Genomic DNA, 20,557 nt, shown 5'->3' with positions numbered 1-20,557 from the left:
TTGTACTCTCCATTATTGTTTTGCCTATGAAGTGTTAGAAACTAATCTCCCAAAGCTCAAGGTGATAGTTTTCAACTAAAACCATCTAAGACACTGCACTACATTACATTATCATTATAGTATCACACCAATACCATTAAATCTTGACATTTTAGAGACTGCAAAGATACAGCTTTTTTAGGTTGTTCATTGAATGCATCGGGTGTCCTACTACTACAGTGTGAACTGAATGTGTAACAGTACTGTGCAGATGTTTTAGTCCCTTTTAGATGGTTGGGTTCTTTTCCATCACTCAGTATCATCATTGATTGCTTGTTGTCCTGCAACAGGACAACAAGCTCAGCTATTTCAAGCATTTTTAAGAACTATCTTTAACTAAAGAACAACACGGACTCCTGCAGTACAAAACCCTGATCTCAACATCAAAGGGTCTGTCTCATTTTACATGCAGAGACGTGATGACAAAGTCTAAGTCTACAAAAGAACTGCGGCAGGTTCCATTAAGATATAAACGGCTTTAACCTTGCCAGCAAGTTGATTTCTCGCGATATTTGTGAGTTCACAAATCTCTCAAGAAACCATCTTGCTCCGCTCCCGCATTCACTGTTCGTACAGAGCCAAGTTGGCACGGGCCAATCACGCAGCAGTATTCGTGTGTGGGGCGGGATATCCGGGTGTGAAGACGACACCAAGCGCCAGTAGATCAAAACAAACATGGCAACGGAGGACAACGATCGTGTAGATGCTGCTATTAAGTCAGTTTTAGCTGAATCTCCTATCGCTTCTTTGAAGGAAGAACAACGAGAGGCGCTTTGCGCATTTCTGGATGGTAAAGATGTTTGTGCTTTTTTACCTACGGGTTTTGGTAAGAGTTTAATCTACCAATTGGCTCCGCTCGTTGTGAAGATCCCGCGATTGGCTAAAAACAAACCTGTCAGAGGCGGGACATACTGTTGCATTGTCCAATCCGTGCCTCTTTCCTCCGAACGGATTTATATGGAGCGGTCCCAGATTGATATTGTGGAGTACTATCAAGTACTACACAATTATTAATCTGGCTATTGCCAGGTTAAAACGGCTTACCTTCCAAGTAAATTGAAAAAGTGTGCATGTGAAGCAAATTGCTAAATAAGAACTATTTATGAAATTATTTCAGGAAGTACTTTGACTACAATATTTTTCCAAGCAAAGATAGGGGCTTTCAGTTTTGGGGAACAGACCAGTTTATGGTCTGTGGCATTATGCTCATACTGTATTCTGAGCAATTGTGTATATGGTTTCTGTCAGCATTTGCATTGTATGAATTGTGTCTTACATTTCCAACATGTGTAGTATTTTTATGCCTTTGATCCCCAAATCTGTAAATCATCTGTCGATGATCGCGTCTCACCACCATTTTGGGGGTTTTGATCGTCATCTTATGTCTGGGGCAGTCCAGAAATCACTGTGTGCGTAATGGCCTTACATCTTTGTGGTGTGTTTGTGTGTGGTAAAGGGGCCCGAATGGAGCCTACTTGAATTCAGGGATCTGTTTTTTTGGCATTTTGACCCAGTGTTTCAATCAGTTTTGTGATTGTAAGGTTGGTTTGGTAAGACTGCTACTTAGTATCTGGCTAGTGTTGATTCTTCAGTTTGTTGTTCAGCTACATAGGACTCCTGTTGCACAGCCTGCTGTCTCTCGACTGCTCAGTCAGACCTTCTTACTTCTAATGTGACAAATTTTTGTAGCTGGATTCTGTACTGATATGAATGAAGAGCAATGCATTTGTTTGCTGACTTAAGCCTTTCAGAAAATACCACCTACTTTCCAGTCAGTGCTCAGTATTTACCTCCCTGACCAACGTGCTTTGGTGATGGACTGGTTAACCTGATATCAAAGTAGATATTTTCCAGTGATGTACCAAGGCTGAAAATAGCAAGTGTTTTCAGTTTTGATTAAAGGTAAAGTCAGTGATTCTAATCCAGTGTAGATTTTGTCAATATATCCTCACAGTTGTCTAGCTGTCTGTTCTGTGTGTGCACAAAAAAATACAAAAAACTAAAGTGGCTCAAAAGTGAACTGATCCATACAGCACTGTTCCAGCGTGTCCTGCACATTCATGCTTGTGTAAAGGACAGGAGGAAGGGGGAGCAAGAAAGATGGTTTTATCTGGCACATAACTAAATATGCTCACTACCTAAGAATCAGAGTCTCAGACTCAACGTTTAGTGCTTGTTTCAGTAACGAAATGACAAAATAATGAAGCGCACGAATCACAATTTCCCTGAGTCCATGTTAACATTGTGAGATTGCATGTTTTGTTCAACCAACAGTCAAAGGCTCTCCTAATATTCCACTATTATCGATCCATCCATTCTCTATACACTGCTTTATCCTCACTAGGATATTCACATTTAAGGATGGCAAAACAAGAACATTTTTGCTATTTTTGCTTCAAAAATAATTCAAACAATTAGCTTCTTTTTCTCAGCCTTAAGTGCCCTGCTGCAAAAGCCTCATTGGTCTGGCTTTACTGTGAAGTTTGTTGTTCATGATTGTAAGGAAAGGAACATATTACCATAGTACCTAATTGTGTATGCATGGAAATGACATAAGATATCACCGTTTCCCCTGGGTTGAAATGGCTGTGAGTTGGTGGGGTGTAGGCAAGGGCCGAAGGCAACTAGGGGTGTCCGGGGGCATGCCCCCCCCCCCCCCCCCCCCCGGAAACATTTTGAAAATCAAGATGCAAAATGGGGCATTCTGGCACAATTTGGAGCACATTTTGTTGTATTTGTAGCCATTTCCAAAAACTAAATTAAATCAAATTTTCATGTTTCTTTTCTAAAAATTAGTGATAGGGAAAAAATATGACAAATATAAACCCACTTGTCCTTGCGATCAAAACATGTCAACTAGTCCAGTCTATTATATTCTGGTCAGATTTCCACAAGCCATTCCAAAATGCCACATCAGTTCTTATTACAAGTTTGAAAAAGATGACAAAGGACTTGAATCTGGAATCAAGTGGTGACTTTTACTTTTTTTTCTAAAAACAACTACATGTTAGGTACCAAATTCCCACTTCATTTTTATTTATAATAAAAAGGTTATGTCATGACCTTCATTTTACTTAAAAATGTGAAAGAAAACTTCAACTCTGGGTTAACAACTGATTTTCTGAAGGAGTTAGTTCTGTTTTCAAAACTGTTACCTTTTTGAACAAAGAAATAACTTCTTTAGAATACCAGTTGTTAACCTTGAGTTAGAATACATAATTTTGCACTGTGATATGTGTCAGGCAGCTGAATTAAAGACTTTAAGTAAACATTCTTGAAAACACAAACACCAAATTTGAACACATGCTCTCTTTATTACATGAGGCAAATCAAATATAAATGGGGATTAGTGTTGATCAATCTAAGCTTTCCATCGGTGTATAGTGTTTCTATAATCGCGTTGGCAGTGTCGTTCTATTTTGAAAAATGCTTATGCAGATATCAAAACGGCCCGCCCGCGGGAACTTTATATTCCGTTGAAATCATTTGTCTCGTTCATGAGAACGAGTTTTGTCGTGCCTAAATGTTTTAACCGGAGCCATTTTTGCAGTCACTGTCAATTCGTATCGCCGCGGACAACAAAACAGTAAGCAAAATCAGTAAAGGAAGCGAGATCGATGCCTACATTGCGTTGCTCACTTTATTTTGATGACGTGATAGTTTTGATACTTAATTTGACATATGTCTGTGATACACACCTGCTTTTAGCCCCGAAAAACGAAACCATGGAGCGCTGCCGCTTCTTGTCCGCAATGGGGATGTGCCTTGCTGTCTTCAGCCACGGCGAGAAAAGGCTGCCATTCTGGCTTGTTGATTTCAGCGGAGAATATAATGGACGTATGTGTCAATGCTTTCTAATACCGGGCTTTGCAAAAGTTCTGTTACACGGTTTCATGATCTTTAGAGACGTTTACATGTCGGAGTGAAAAATTCCATTAAATAAACTGAAAGTTCTACCTTATAGGCAGGTGTCCTTAATACAATTTTTTTCTCCGGTGAAGTTGTATCAAGGTGGAAGTCAAAAGAGTTGAGATATCTGCTCTCCTTCATGCTGGCCACAACAAGTCTGACAGAGCCAAGCAGCTGAACATCAGCCGGATGACCGTCCACAGAGTCGCGGAGAGGCTCAAGAATGGTGAAGATCTTTCAGTGATCTTTCAAGAATGGTGAAGACCTGAAAGATCTTCACCATTCTTTAGCCTCTCCGCAACTCTGTGGACGGTCATCCGGCTGATGTTCAGCACGAAGGAGAGCAGATATCTCAACTCTTTTGACTTCCATCTTGATACAACTTCCAGGAATTTGCGATGTTGCGATCGCGCGAATTCCTGCGAAATCAACCAATCTCTGCGAATTTTGCGCAGTCTTGCAATTTTGTCCAATCACCGCAACTTTCCCGCAATTTTGGCCCGCCTCCCGTGAGTTTCACCAATCAGAGCAGTCCCCAGCGCAAACCTAATGCATGTATGTCACCGAATTCACTTCCTCGTTTATGGTTTGAAGATGCAGACATGTGCGATACTAATGTCTCTCATTTACCAACAAAAACTACTGCTGAAGACCGTGATAAACAATTAATTCACTGATGTTCTTCACCAAAGTGGAGCTAAACTGTTTTACACCCGTGCAATACTGTGGTGGAATCCAGAAAAAGAAAAAAAAATCATCGATTGATTCACTTAAAAAAAAACACGAAACATATTAGAACGGCTGAAATGATCAGAAAACAGACTACATAAATCACTATGATGGAAACTGTTGCATCCAGATCCATTAGAGCACTGAAAGAATGAAGGTAAATTGGATTATTTATTCCCCCTAAGAACACGGCGGAGTTATGTGACGATCGGCGTGTGTGAATCCTTCATCTGTTACCAACATCATTCAAAAACAGACTCGGGGATTTAAATGAAGTTTTCAGGGTCGGTCAGAAATGACACAAGGACCAAGTGATTGGACTTCGGCAGTGATACGGCTTAAAGTTAGGATCCACGGATTTGTTAAGGATTTTCCATTGAGGTAGCGGCACAGTAATCATGGCAACAAGTGAACGCTACCTCAGCGGCCTGCTGACGATTACATCATTGTGATCCTACAACAAATCTACCACTGTGGACATATCAGAAATGATACAAGGAACAACTGATTAAATTGTGGGGGTGTCTCTGAGTCCCATCAATTCCCGTCGCCGGCTACATATTTAGGTCACGCGATTCGGTATGTACACATGCAGAACACACACCTGTCTTGGTGGAGGACTGCGCTCTCTCAGTGCTGTTCTTGTTAGTTGACGGGACAAGCCGTGAGCTTGTGTGTGTGTGAACGAGGGCTGCACCTAACGATGCGTCGACGAGTCGTCTGCGCGGACGTCCGCGTTTAGTTACAGCTGTATAGTAAATGCTGACATCCATGTTTACGATAGAACGCGGACATCCGCACTGCAGCGTGCATACATAATACATGCACGATGCCGCGCCGACGTTTGTCCATGTTCCACACTCCGGTCGGAAGGGAATTTCTGTTGCATTGCGCACTCACTTCCGCTTTTGATGACGTATCATGCTCCGACGACTCGTCGACGCGTCGTTAGGTGCAGCCCTAGTGTGAACACGTGTCTGCCAGGATGTGAAATTAACTTTTTAAGCCACTGACAGATATGTCCGAATATGATTCATTCAATAGTAAATTAGCATTTTGTGCCACAAATCTACCAACCATGTCATGTAAAACCAGTATCTGGCTGCTGCTAATTTCCCACCATGGTGTGCCAGCTTTTGTGGAAATGGGTTGGAACGCAAAATAATTAATTTCGGAATAAATATTGTCAATTACAGTGTTGAAACATGTTCTACAAGCTGGAAAAAAATGCAGCTTTTTAGCAGTTGTCACTGTCTCCCGCAATTTCATCACAATAAATAAGCTTAAAACATCACAACTTTTATCGCAATTTTTTAGAAAAGCTGCAGCGAATTCAGGCATTTTCGGCCGCAACAGTCACGAAAAACGCCCACGAAATCCTAGAGGGACTGAAATACTCTGGTTAAATGGTAAATGGTCTGTATTTATATAGCGCTTTACTGTACCTGAAACGATACCCAAAGCGCTTTGTATATGTCAGGGTAGAGACTGCGATTTGGTAGAATTGGAGTCTCTACCAGTCGAGATTGCGATTGGAGTCTCTACCAGTAGAGTTTGCGATTGTAATCTCTACCAGTAGAGATGGAACTTTAAATCTGACCCCTGCCCTGACCCCTGACCCTAACCTTAACTAACCCTGACCTTTTAATCTAACCCCTCCCCTGACCCCTGACCCTAACCTTAAAAGTCTAACCTTAGCCCTGACAAATCTCTACTGGTAGAATTGGAGTTTCTACTGGTAGAGACTGCGATCGCAATCTCTACTGGTAGAAATTCCAATTCTACCAAATCGCAGTCTCTACCATGATATATACATCACATTCACCCTCACATTCTCACACTGATTGCGTGTCTTGCTCAAGGACACCTTGACATGAACTCTCCAGGCCAGGATCAAACTGGCAACCCTCCGGTTACAAGATAGCTATTCTACCCACTGAGCCATGCTGCCCCTAGATTGATTGTAGTTTATTAGAGTAATCAGAGAAAACAACTTCTTCAAATTGTATCCCTTTAAGGTTTGGTCAATTTCCGCCCGAAATTTCTACTGAAGATGTACAGAAAGTAAATTGAATGCTGTTCTTGAACTGTTTGGAGTACATGCATGGTTGGGGTCTCATTTGAAAGCTGACAACCTGAATTTTCACCCAGTGCAGTCAGAATTACTCTAGGTGCTACTGGCACAGAGTTATGTATGTTGGAACACACTGAATTAGGATGAATTTTTTTTCTCGCCTACATTTTTTCCCTAATAAAACACCTGAAAATCAGTGTGGCAGCACTGCAACAGCTTGAAAAGACAATATTGCAAAAGCCTGGGGTCTTACATAGTTCAGGTCAAAATTTCAGAGCAATACTACAAGAAATGAGTGTTTCACACATGTATTTGTACTGATATGCTCCGCCCCTGTCAATGTTGGATACACTCTTTATACACTGTGCACACTCTCTACAGAATGGTATAAATTCCTTTTCACTTCATTTTCCACTTCATTTTCATTCCAAAAACTCAAAAAGAACTCAAAAAATCACTTCAGATAGGCTTCAGTGTCGATCACACACACAGATTGAGAGGAATACAGAGAAACAGCAGGTGGAGCCCGGAGCTCACGAATGAAATATCATATAAAGCCGCTGGCAGAGGCGGGATTTATAGGCAAGCCATTCAGCAAGCTCATTGGCTACCAGGCCTGTCAATCTAACGTTTCCTCCGGCGTGATTTGCTGAGAAACAAGTCAATCAAGTGATGTAATCGATATCTGTCAGACTCGGCCATGGTTGGCTAAATCGCCGAAGTAGGCGGAAACGAGTCACCTGATTGGTTGAAGTTCGGTTTGAAGCGGTCGAGAAGCCTCCAGTATCCATTTTGAATCGCGAACAAAGAAAATAGGACCGCGTATGATAAAGTTATAATAGAAAGATGCAGTGAATATGAAACGCACAGCGCCACCACGCGCCGCGTGCACGCGCACGGAGCCGATCGTTTTCTGGATTTTTTACCTATTTCGAGACATGTTTTGGCCAAAGTATTATACTGGATTGTTTCCTCTGGATGGCTAAGCTTGGGTTCTGGCCGGTTTTTGTGGATTATCTTCTTTTATGACCAGAAACGAGCGTCCAAACTGCGTCGACAGGTGAGCTGTGCACGTTTACTTGACTTGTTGTTTGTTGGATAAATGTGTTTATATTACCCGCTGTGGTAATCACATCTGAAAGTGGTTTATACCGGCGGATTCATGAGAATCTCAGCTTTCTATGTGTGTATAGTGTTTGTATAATCGTGTTTGCAGTGTCCTTCTATTTAAAAAAAAGCGTATACCGATAAAAAAACGGCCCGCCCGCGGGCCGCCGTACTTTAACGGGAAGCGTTCAAACCTTATGAGGTTAAAGATTATGGTTCTTTGTTCAGTTCCTTGTTTACCAGTTCTGAAATACTTTGTACTGATAGTCCTTGTGTAATAGAAAATATCTGTGATGGTACTCGTCATCCTGCTTGATAAGCTGTAGGCCCATGACATTAATCTCCTCCCTGAACATTAGACTTTAGCTGTCGCAGGGCTCCAGACTAACTTTTTTTCCTAGGCGCACAGTGGCCCCTAACTTAAAATTTTAGGAGCGCAAGCAGAAAATTTAGGGGCGCACACCAAAATCGACTTGCAAAGTAAATATTCACATTTCCTCTCAGTTTCACTGTATTACTGATAAATGCTTGCACAATAAATGCAGAAACTATGTTTTAACTTCATGTTTTATTGTGCAGCACTTGACACAACATAACAAGAACAGCACTCAGAGAGCACAGTACTCCACCAAGGCTGCTCAGCTGATGTATAATTTCCGACGGATGTAATCTGTAATAAAAAAGAGCTTGTCCTGAGTACAGGCATGTGCACGTTATGTATTTATACCGAATCACATGTAAATTACTCTGATAAAGGTCTGTTTATCAGTTCATCAATTTTGGAAAGCCTTTGTTTTGCTAGTGTTAAAATAACCATTTCCTCTAGGCTTTTATTTTGAAGATGTATTTGTAGTGGTACGGGCTTTTATTTTGTAACCATTCCTGCGGCACAGGAAGTGCTTCTCTAAGATGAGGTTTCTTGACATGACCAAGATGCTGCCGAAAGTCCGAAAATTTCCATAAAGACGAAAGAAAACGATTAAACGCTTTTGCTGTCTAGCAAAGGATGTGTCTAAACTTATAAGCAGCTGGAACAAGAAAGGAGGGAAGGAAAGGAAGGTGAATTTGTGTTCAAAATAAGGCTGAACGTGAGTAAAGGCTTTGTGAAACATCAGGATCTTCACTGTCATTCGCCCCCCGCTCTCACACACATTGGCTCGCCTTCTTCTTTCGTGTATGTCTCCTTTCTTCTTTTGGAGTTAATGTCGGTTGGTAAACCAGCTCATTTGCGCATGACTGGGCTGAAGTGTGGAGCAGAAGTTTGTAAGCAACAAAAAATATTCAATAGTAATTTAAAAAAATAATCGACAAATTTACTGGTCACACATGCTCGAGTAGATGAAAATTTTACTTGCACTCGCTCAAATTTTGGTCACAAAATGCGACCATTTAGTTGCAGTTTGGAGCCCTGTGTCAGTGTAGAAGCTTATTCAATAAATACATGAATGTTTGGGAAACTGTCCTATCCTGTGTGGGACGAAACCCCCATTTAAATCAGTAATATGAACCCAAATTTAGATGGAGCTTTTGCTGTCTTCCTTTATCTTTGCAAAATATGTGATCTTGATCATTATTGAGAACAAAATGGTCTGTTTTGGGTGAGCAGTTAAAGGATTTTTTTTTTTTTTTAGTGCGTGAAAGTGGTCTTTGAGTTGCTGAAGACACCTGAGAGGTCTGAAAGTCTAAGGAGGCAAGCATATGTATATATCACGTTGATGAATAACCAGCTGAGAAACTGATGGACCTCAGAGCTGTCAGTAGTTCTGATGTTCACAGGAAATTGGAAATCTTATCCTATATTCGTTTACCGCAGTGCCTCCAAGCAGACTATAAATTTGACTCCTATCTACTGATATGGTACCTTCAAAGGTTGAAGTTTCTTCTAAAAGGTCTTTGATTACAGGTACCCAGTGAATTTTGGCTCCTGTGCTCTGGATCTTTCCCTGTGAACTTTTAGGCTCTCAGTCTTGATAAATGAGATATGTGGCTAGAAGACTATGGCCTGAAGCCCAGGAGGAGAATACTTGGCCCTCCATAAGTCTCACATGATGACACATGCCATGATATGTTTCCTGTGCTCAAGTCTTGGAGGCCTTTGTGTTTTTTACATGGTGACAAATTGTAAACCAAAGTGCTTCATGATCTCTTGGATCTTCAGAGGAGTGGTTTGAGTTGAAATGTGCAATAGATCTGAGAGAATAATTAAAATAATCTGTAGTCTTTTATCAACTTAAAGGGGAACTTCGGTTTTTTTCAACCTGGGGTCTGTTTTCATATGTCATTTCATACATGTGAGTGACGGAGAAATGAATTTTTGACATAGCTCCAGTATTTAACCAGGCAGGCAGCTTAGCAGCTCAGCTAGTAGCTCAGCTAGCGAAAAGTATGGGACAACTAGCCCCCCCCCGCGTCAAAGTCCGCCCTAACGTGCTTTTTTCCCCACACTGACCGGCTCGCGAGAGCTCGCGCCAAAACCGCTCTCGTGCGATTTTGCGAGCTATCGCACGATTTCGGAACGAGATTTGCTTTCTAGTGTCCTGAGATGTGGATACAGACCACAACAAAGAGCGATCGCCAGGTAATGTGGAGGTTTTCGTTCACTTCTCATCTCTAGTATGTTGTGGGACACTCACTGAGACTATCTGAGCCAGTCAGAGTGTGTGTGTGTGTGTTTGTGGGGGGGGGGCATGTTAGGGCTGACTTTGACGCGGGGGGGGGGGCAAGTTGCCCCATACTTTTCGCTAGCTGAGCTACTAGCTGAGCTGCTAAGCTGCCTGCCTGGCTAAATACTGGAGCTATGTCGAAAATTCATTTCTCCATCACTCACATGTATGAAATGACATATGAAAACAGACCCCAGGTTGAAATAAAACGAAGTTCCCCTTTAATTAGAACAAGTAAAACATTATTGCTGCTGATTTGAATATTGCGATGACTGCATAATTGATTAAAATTAATATCTGTCCTTGTATACCTTTGCACTATTTAATAATAATAAAACCTGTGTTACCGAATATATTCTTGTAAATTATTTTGTGATGAAATATTCTAATTAACTGTTTTTTCCCCCCCTTTCTCTGGTAGATTTGCATTATTATGTAAAGTCTTCCTGACAACCCCCAGAGTAAGGGTTCTCTCTGCTACCGTAGGTGACTTTTGAGATGGAGAAGTCTAAATTTTCCATTTGTAAAAATGAATTTCAAAAAAAATGTGGTGGATGATGACTTAGTTGCAGAGGTTTAGAAGCAGCTGTTCAGGTTACCTTTTAGCTCAAGTGCCACTGTGGTACTCGGAGTGAATTAAATTTCAGAAAGTGCTGTAACTTTACTTTTTGAAGCAAATGTTCCAAGTTAAAGCTTCTCGCCCAAGAGGAATTGCTGTTGTGATCTTTTGCGAGAACATACTCTGAATATTTGTAGATTTATGATGTTGTTCTGGTAAAAGGCTTTTGAAGACATTGTCTTGGGGTGTGACAAATTAAAACATGCACGTAATCGTATTTACATGTCTCAGTAATTTTTTAAGCAAAAATGCCAAGTTTTGTCAAATAATAATAATAATAGATTAGATTTATATAGCGCTTTTCTAGGCATTTAAAGCGCTTCACAATGGATCCATTATTCATTCACTCACACATTCTCACTCTGATGGTGGTAAACTACATTTGTAGCCACAGCTGCCCTGGGGCAGACTGACGGAAGCGTGGCTGCCAATCCATGCCTACGGCCCCTCCGACCACCACCAACATTCACACGCATTAATACACCAGTGTCAGAGCAGCACTGGAGGGAAGGCGGGTAAAGTGTCTTGCCCAAGGACACAACAACACATGACCAGGTCAGAGTGGGTATTGAACTGTCCCTCAAATTGGAGAATTTGCCATATATAGCAGCTGGCTTTGGACTGGTGTTCGAACTTTTTCATTGTTGGGTAAATTTTTTTCACCAACTGTTTAATTGCGAAAACAATCAGCAGTTAAATCAGTAATCCAAGGTGCAAAAATAAAATCACAAATATTGTCACATTTCAACCCCTCAAATGAGAGAAGCTTTTGTTTGTCATATATGACAGTAAATTGAATATCAAAACAAGGTAGCTGAAGACATGGCATAGGCTCTCAGAAATTGGGAACCGCATTGTTCACATGATTGTTTTTCATGTTTTATACAGTAATTGATTATTCTGCTAAAAATTAGCAGATTAATCAAAAACATTTGGACCAGCCCTAGACATTAAATCAACAAAATTATTGGGTATTTTAGTTATTTATGCATTTCCTAGTCACTCCCAGGGTGGCACAAACGAGCTCAAATTATTTAATTCATAATTAAACTTAGGGCTGCACAGTGGGTAGTGGTTAGCACTTTCGCCTTGCAGCAAGAAGGTCCCCAGTTCATGTCCCGGCATTCCAGGGATCTTTCTGCATGAAGTTTACATGTTCTCCCTGTGCATGTGTGGGTTTTCTCTAGGTACTCCAGCTTCTTCCCACAGTCCAAAAACATGCTGAGGTTAATTGATGATTCTAAATTGTCCGTAGGTGTGAATGTGAGTGTGAGTGTCTGTCTCTATGTGTGGACCTGTGATTGACTGGCGACCTGTCCAGGGTGTCCCCTGCCTTCACTCTAAGTGAGCTGGGATAGGCTCCAGACCCCCCGCGACCCTAGTGAGGATTAAGCAGTGTTTCGATAATGGATGGATGGATAATTAAACTTAAATAATTTTCAGAGGAAAGTACCACATTGACTTAAGGTAGCCAGTTAAAAGAAGCATAGTTTCACATTTCTACTTTATTTTTTTCATTATGTAGTAAATTGGATTATCAATTTTCTTTAGAAAGCCTCACCAAAGTTGTCATAACGGCTCGGTGTACAACCTGTTCTCTTGATCCTATACCAGCGTGGATTATGAAAGAGCTTTGGTCCACATTAGACCTTTATGTGTTGTATATCTTGAATATATCGCTTTCCACTGGAGTTTTCCCAGCTTGTTTTACATCTGCCATTGTAAAACCCTTGTTGAAGAAACCAGACCTGGATGCTGACTCCCTTACTAATTATAGGCCCATGTCAAACCTGTCCTTTTTGTCAATAATCTTTGAGAAAGTGGTTTCAGTTCAGCTATTGAAACGTTTGTCGTTAAATAATCTTTTTGAGCCTTTTCAGTCAGATTTTAGGGCAAATCATTCCACAGAAACAGCGCTGACTAAAGTGGTGAATGATTTGCTACTGGCTGTTGACTCAAAGGCATCGGCTGTTGACTCAAAGGCATCATCTGTTCTGTTGTTGTTGGATCTCAGCTCAGCTTGTGATACGGTAGATCACTGTATCTTAATGGACAGACTTGAGAATTATTTTTGGCATCTCAGGCCAGGTGCTCAAACGGTTGAGGTCTTACCTGTCAGAGAGATCTCAAAATGTTCTCTTTAACAGTGTGTAGTCCTGTGCTGTTAGGCATGGGGTACTGCAGGTGTTTGTACTAGGACCCCTGTTGTTCTCTCTTTATCTGACACCTTTGGGTCAAATTTTGCGTTCCTTTGGTATCTCTTTTCATTGCTATGCAGATGATTTACATCTATACCCTTGCCCTTGATCCTTCAGAGTGGATCTGACACTGATAAACTTCAGGCCTATCTGTCAGCTGTTCGGAACTGGCTATCAACGAATTTCATGCTTCTGAATTCTGCTAAGACAGAAATGATGGTGATTGGACCTGAAGGAGTTAATCCTCTGCTTGAAACTTTACTCTGTCTTTTGTGACTGTGCTATTCATTGTAAAGACAGAGTCAAGAATCTTGGTGTACTCTTTGATAAAGCTCTTTTCTTCAAATTCCACATTGGCATTTTTTTTCACCTCAGAAACATCTCTATGATCAGACCAATTCTGTCATTTCAAGATGCTGAGGTCTTAATTCTCGCTTTTGTTTCCTCACGGTTGGATTATTGCAGTGTCCTTTTATCGGGTCTGCCAATGAAGATTTTCGTGGTCTGCAGATGGTCCAGAACACAGCAGCTCACATTCTGACCAGAATGAGTAAATATCAGCATATCACCCCAGTGCTGGCCTCTCAGCACTGGCTACCTGTTCATGTTAGAGCAGACTTTAAGGTGCTGCTACTAACTTACAAAGTTATAAATGGAACTGCCCCATCTTATGGGGCAGTTCCTGCTGAAATCCTGCTGCAGAAATCAGGCAGGCATTGTCCATTAATGTGTTTAAAGTCTTTTTAATTGTTCTGTTTTTATTGTTTTTGTCTGTTTTAACTGTTTTTAATCTGTTTTTCCTGTTATCTGTTTTTATTTTTGTGTACAGCACTTTGACTGAAAGTGCTTTATAAATAAAGTTATTATTATCAGTTAAAAAAATGCTACCTACATGTGTTTATCCAGCCAACAGTCTAAAAAAAATAATAACATATTGACATTGTCAAGCGATCAGACACCTGAAAATGTTACAGGGATGTAGAATTTTGGTAGCTGCTCAGCTTTACATGTTTAGCTGACAAGACTATCCAAAAAAACAGAAAAAGTTTCTTCACCCTATCCAGACAAAAAAGGTTTGCTGTCATTACTCACTCTCTGGCAAAGTGGATGCCCACTACCTCCTCTGCTTTGTTTCTCTTCATGACCACACTGTTTAATTTAATCTAAAATTTTTAATTTTGCAGCTGTTGAAGTTTATACTCTGTTAATTTTTAGAAGGAAGCTTTTCACTCACCTGTGTGTCACACATGGTGGCTCACCATCCACTCAGAAATAAAATAGGAGGCTTTTTTTAAATATTATTTTTATGGCCTTTTCTTGGCTTTATTGGATAGCTGAGGTGACAGAGAGACAGGAAATGGGGGAGAAGAATGGGGGAAAGACATGCAGCAAAGGGGCCGCGAGCGGAAATTGAACCCGGGCCGCTGCGTCGGAGACCAGCCCCTATACATGGTTCACCTGCTTAACCCATTGGGCTATACAGGCGCCCCAAAATAGGAGGCATTAAAACACATCGTAAGCACAAAATAAACCTGTCAGAGCAAATTAAGTGCTAACATTTTTGCTTTAAAACCTGCAGTCTGTGTGCTGGTTTTGTGGTGTGTAGACAACATTTGATTCATCTTTTTAACTTTTAATGGACAGTGCGTGCAGGATTTATTTTGATTTTAAGATAAGAAAGCCACACAACATTAAATCCTTTTTTTGACTCTCAGCATTTTGGAGGCAAGCTGTGTCTCCAGCTGGATCTTCCCTTTACATGACTGTCAGTGGTGTTAGATAAATGGAGATTCAGTGTGTGAACCTTGCATCATGATTCTGCAACCAAGAAGGCAGCAGGAAAGTGTTTATGTGCACCAGGGATCCCTAGTGACCTGTCAGCATTGTAAAGGAAGGGGACTAGTCAATGGAGAGGGTCATAATCATATTTCAAACCCTATCGTATGGTTTCAAAAACACAGTGAAATCTATCATTGCCACTTGACTCACTTGCAGATTTAATTTAAGAGGCGTCTACTATTTAGATTTGTGTCAGCCATGCTTTATTTGCTCTTGTAAAGATGCTGAGGACTGATAGTCTCATGTGGCAAGTTAAGATTTTTAGTGACCTTTCAACATCAGCTATCTCCTGATTGCACCAAAGATTCTTCTTTCTTATCAACATGTCATCACTTCTCAGATTTTTTTTAAACGCACACACACAAAAGGTGTATGACTCAAAACACAGAAAGCAGTCAGAATGAGAAAGTGATAAGAGACGGCGAATGTAACTTCCTCCCACGCTCCGAGTGATTTGTTGTGCAGCTCAGAGAAGCTGCCAGACACATTAAGATTAATGACGAATCAGTCAGTAAAGCTGCCACCGCGCTTCATTATTGCCATGCGGTTAACGGGCCAGCGTTGAGGTGTTGCCATGGAGACAGCCAAATGGCAAAGCCGTTTGAACAAATGGAGGTAAAGAAGCCCTTTGGAACCAGTGAAGGGGGTGCTACTTTGGCAATAGGCAGCAGCGGCTCATGCTGCTTAAGCACCTCATTTGGAGCCCAGGCTGCCGTTTAATCTGCACTGGAGATGGCATCTCTTCAAAGGTGTTTGTGATATTTCAGAGTATTGTCACTTTTATGGAAAGATGTAAGACAGTGTAATGGGAAAGAAATGGGCCAGCTTGGTGAAAAGAGTTTGAGATTTGTGGTCTGTGCAGTGCAGGGAAGATACACAAGAGCTGAGGTTCTTTTAGTGTTTTGTGAGACCAAGATGGTTTTTCACAGGAAAAAAACATTTTTGTTTAGAAAGGGTATATGATGTTGCCTGACTTGGATGTATATGACTCGTTTAAACAAACCAAATCTTTGAGATTCTATTGTTAGGCTTCTTAAACCACCAGCCTTGACTTACATTAATATTATGTTAAACTCTTTTAGAAAGGAGAAACTAATGTTAAAAATGTTCATCTTTATGACTCAGAGATGTTGCAGTACACAATATCCAGTTTTGTCTGTACGTCAGGAAGAGGATAACCTTCACTTTGACATAGGAAAATATTAGGCTGTTGTTGCAAGAGCTACTGCCGGGACACGATGCCTCATAAAACTGCATAACCTGCAGCTTTTTAAAAAATGTATTCATTGTTCAATTCTTAATCGGCAGCTTGTACTCATGTTTGAGGCCTTATGTAATTACTATACAGCTGTAGATTGTTCTTGTGGTGTACAGAGCACAACATACTGACTAAAATTCATTTGTGAAAGAACCTTATCGCATGGTTGAAACACATGCATTCGCTTGATCCTGTTGCAGATAGTTTAGGATGTTTAATTGTTATTGCTCCTTTTTCCAATGTCACAGTGACATTATTTTGGCGATATAAAATGTGCATCTGTGGGCTAATAGGTGGCTTGCAAATGACGTCACATCCGCCTCATTACCTATGCATATCATGAAGTGGTGGTCAGCGGAGCTGATTGTTGACTGCAGCAAGCGTGGCTAACGTTCACTCATCGGTCAAAAATGCCTATTGCGTGTGTTGTTTTAGGTTGATCTAATCGATCAAATCGCGAAATTGATAAAGGATACTTCAGGGTTCCTCGTGAAGAGATTACATAAAGGGCCTCGCACTAAGGATTTTACGAAAAGATGCAGAGAAAAATGGCTCGCTAACATTTCCTTAAGTTTGAAGGGATCGGAGTCAAAGAATGCCAGAGTCTGTGGCGATCACTTCGTTAAAGGTTAGTGAATTATTATGATATACATGCTTAGAGCCTTTCTGTGTTGGATTTAAGACCCGTTCTTTAAAGATTGGTAACACTAACTACCCACTTAACAAGCTAATGTTCGCTGTTTTTAGCTTGTTTACTGTCACAAAACTGTCACATTGAAGGATTATTTACCCTGCCATGCAGTCCCAGTGTGCGGTTATTATTTCTCCATCTTCTGCTATCAACAACCAGGTATGAGTTGGTGTTTTTGATAAACATTGCGAATGTTTCACCTGAAAAGAACAGCAGAAACACGTTTTAGCATCCACCGAGCTAACACACCTAGCAAGTACAAGTTTACATAAATCGTTACTTACATGGCTTTTTATGATGCAGGATTTGTCTTTCAGGATCTTAACTCCGACTTCTTTAACCCATCCACAAAGAAATTGTATGAATCCATGCTTTTCCAAGCCTTCATTTGTTTAGCAGTGCAAAAGCTTGTTTGTAGCACCAGATAGTTCAGGGAACTGAACTGGCGGATATTTTTCCAACTCTTAGGTCAAATCCTTCGTGGATAACGCATACGGATCGATGCCATCACAAAATTTGAGTTTTTCGATGTATCGAGTTTGAGAATTAGAATCTAAAGCACGAAAATACTCCGAAAAAGAGTCACGTTTTCCTTGCTCTGCGGCAGTCATTTTGGTTGGCCTGACCACCACTTCATTAACCGGAAGTTAATGCCACCGCTATAGTCACGTGTTTGCAAGCCACCTATTCATCATGCTTAGGCTCACAACTTATCATAACTGTCTTACTGCCAGAGTTGCCTGAGTGAAATACCCACACTAAACTAGAAATAGCCTCAAACTAGACCTAAGCTTCTAGATAAAACTAAATGAATACATGCACCATTAAGCTTTTATTATACTACCTTGTGGACACGTGGACTTAACAAACATGGCGTTGTTGTTATTACACTACTTTTCTAGTTTGCTTGGATTCTGCTCGGGCCTTTCTGTTCTATACATCTGCAGTATACCACATCTAGGTATTCCTACCATGAACATCATGTGCAGTCCAGCACACTTCTGCCTTTGAAGCAGGGCTGTACAATATTTAATTGCGATATACACTACTAGTCAAAAATTTGGACACACCTTTTCATTTAATGTTTTTTTTTATGACATCTCTGGGAACTCCTTCAAGACTGTTGGCAAACCATTTTGGGTGACTACCTCATGAAGCTCATCGAGTGTACAAAGCCGTAATCAAAGCAAACGGTGGCTATTTTGATGAATCTAACCTATTAAACATATTTGGACCTAGGCTACTTCACACTTTTTGTTTGCTACATATTTGCATATATGTTTATTTATAGTTTTGATGCCTTCATAGAGAATCTGCAATGTAAATAGTCATGAAAATAAAGAAAAAAAGAGGTGTGTTCAAACTTTTTCTGATGGTGTATATTATTTAGAATGTCTCTGCGATCTCGTTATGCATTGTATAATGACAATAACGAATATTCTATTCTATTCTGTGACAGTGTTGCAACAAATGAGAAAGTTTCCAGTAGGGATGTGCGCTACTTGTCGTTTAACCGCCTACTCATTTACTAAACGTTTAGTATTTTACTAGTCGGTTAAACGCTGCATTAAGCATCATGCACCTTGTTCTTCGCGCCTCTGCATCGGCTTGTGTAAACAGGCTGAGCAGCCAGGGAGAGAATTGGCGGTCGACCTCCGGATGACACGTTCATTTCTCCAAACCTACACCGCCTGTCCGTTCACACACCCCCCCCCCCCCCCCCCCCCCCTCGGCACAGCCACGCTTCGCGGCAACCGGTCCCGTCTGGGCTACCTGGTTGATCCTGCCAGTAGCATATGCTTGTCTCAAAGATTCAGCCATGCAAGTCTAAGTACACACGGCCGGTACAGTTATGGTTCCTTTGATCACTCTCACAATGATACCCAACAGGCTTATCAAAATGTCTGATCCACTTGTGAAACTCTTCCTCATCTGTCAAGCAAACCCAGCCATCATCATCGTCATTTAGGACGGGGCCATGAACGCCACTGCAGCCTCCATCATTATTATCAGTGCATTTTCTCCCGCATCTGCTGCTATTTCCGCGTTTTTTTTCAACCCCCGCTATCCCCCTCATCATTAGCGGTGTTTTGACCACTTAAGCTACACCCACCACGTCCCCTCCTGCCACCCCGGACCCGGTGAAGCAAAGCATCGGCTCCAGTATGTGCTGCTTTTGGACTGTCATGGCTCACCGACCCGCTGCCATTACGCACAGACGCAGCGGCACTTTCTGTTTCAGTGGACGACTGAACTTCGTCATCAGAGGGTGAATATTCCTCTTCAGAATATGAATAAGCCATTACTTGACAAAGTACTTTGTCAACGTTGACCAGACCTCTCGGTATGGTGAGTTTTCTCACTCTAAAATGTGCCGTCTTGCGCTCTGATACGCTCCGACGGCGAGTCTCGTCTCCTCGGTTTTCAAACTCTGTAAACTCCAAAACTTTGAACGAAAACACACCCACAGCTGATGCTCAGATTGAAGTTCCAGATGTCCGCCATCTCCTGGTGTACAGTACATGAGGCAGCATATTTGAAGCTAAGGCTTATGTTCAGCAATGTTGCTTGTCGCAATATTGGCGCTTAAAGGGTTAAATTGCAAGTTTTCCGAACCGACTAGTCGCAAATTTTATTTGCGACGAGTTGGTTCGGAAATTAGTTGAAATTCCCATTCTTAGTTTCCAGGCAGCAGAGACAATCCCTGATGTGCTATTTTTTCATCTTGATAAATATGGTATCAATTAACAGTAACACTAGAGGGTTTAAAAACACGATCGAGTTGCTTTACAAGTGGTATGTAAAACCATCACGCACCTGTTTTTCTCAATTTGCCATCCCAGAGCTGTATGAAAAATGCAAGGCACAAGCTGAAACATAGCTGCTGTAATTGTTGGAATAATGTGTGGCTTCAACAAAGCCCAACATAACTCTGCCACTTTCTTAAAGTGTAAAATTCCTATTTGCAAGTGGAAAATTTTCCCAAATCAAATCAAATGATCATAGAAGTGAGGACATTGCAGCAGGGATAGGGAGTCCAGAAGACTCTTACTCTCTATAGCAGGGGTGTCAAACTCAGTTCCTGGAGGGCCACTATCCTGCATGTTTTAGATGTTTCCCTCTTCCAACACACCTGATTCAAATGATCAGGCTCGTTATCAGGCTTCTGCTGAGCTTGATGATAAGCTGATCATTTGAATCAGGTGTGTCGGAAGAGGGAAACATCTAAAACATGCAGGATAGTGGCCCTCCAGGAACTGAGTTTGACACCCCTGCTCTATAGCAGCAAACAGTATAGTGAACATGAAGGCTGCTGCCCTGAGCAAGTGGACCAGGCTGCCGTGCTTTGACCACAGACTGCATCTTGCAGTTGGTCACCGCATTACTAAGATGTTTTACTTTGCGACATGCCCTGAAATACAATGGTTTTC

General features: G+C 41.3%; 1 protein-coding gene across 6 annotated transcripts in view; it reads left to right on the top strand.

Moving 5' to 3' along the window:
- Positions 1-20,557, top strand: part of mllt3 (MLLT3 super elongation complex subunit) — a 160,373-nt gene that overhangs the window by 1,876 nt on the left and 137,940 nt on the right. The gene's annotated exons all lie outside the window — the stretch shown is intronic.

This window comes from Acanthochromis polyacanthus, chromosome 23 (assembly GCF_021347895.1).
Source record: "Acanthochromis polyacanthus isolate Apoly-LR-REF ecotype Palm Island chromosome 23, KAUST_Apoly_ChrSc, whole genome shotgun sequence".
Classification (NCBI taxonomy): Eukaryota; Metazoa; Chordata; class Actinopteri; family Pomacentridae; genus Acanthochromis; species Acanthochromis polyacanthus.
Note: the sequence above shows the minus strand (reverse complement) of the source record. Positions and strands in the feature narration are given on the sequence as shown.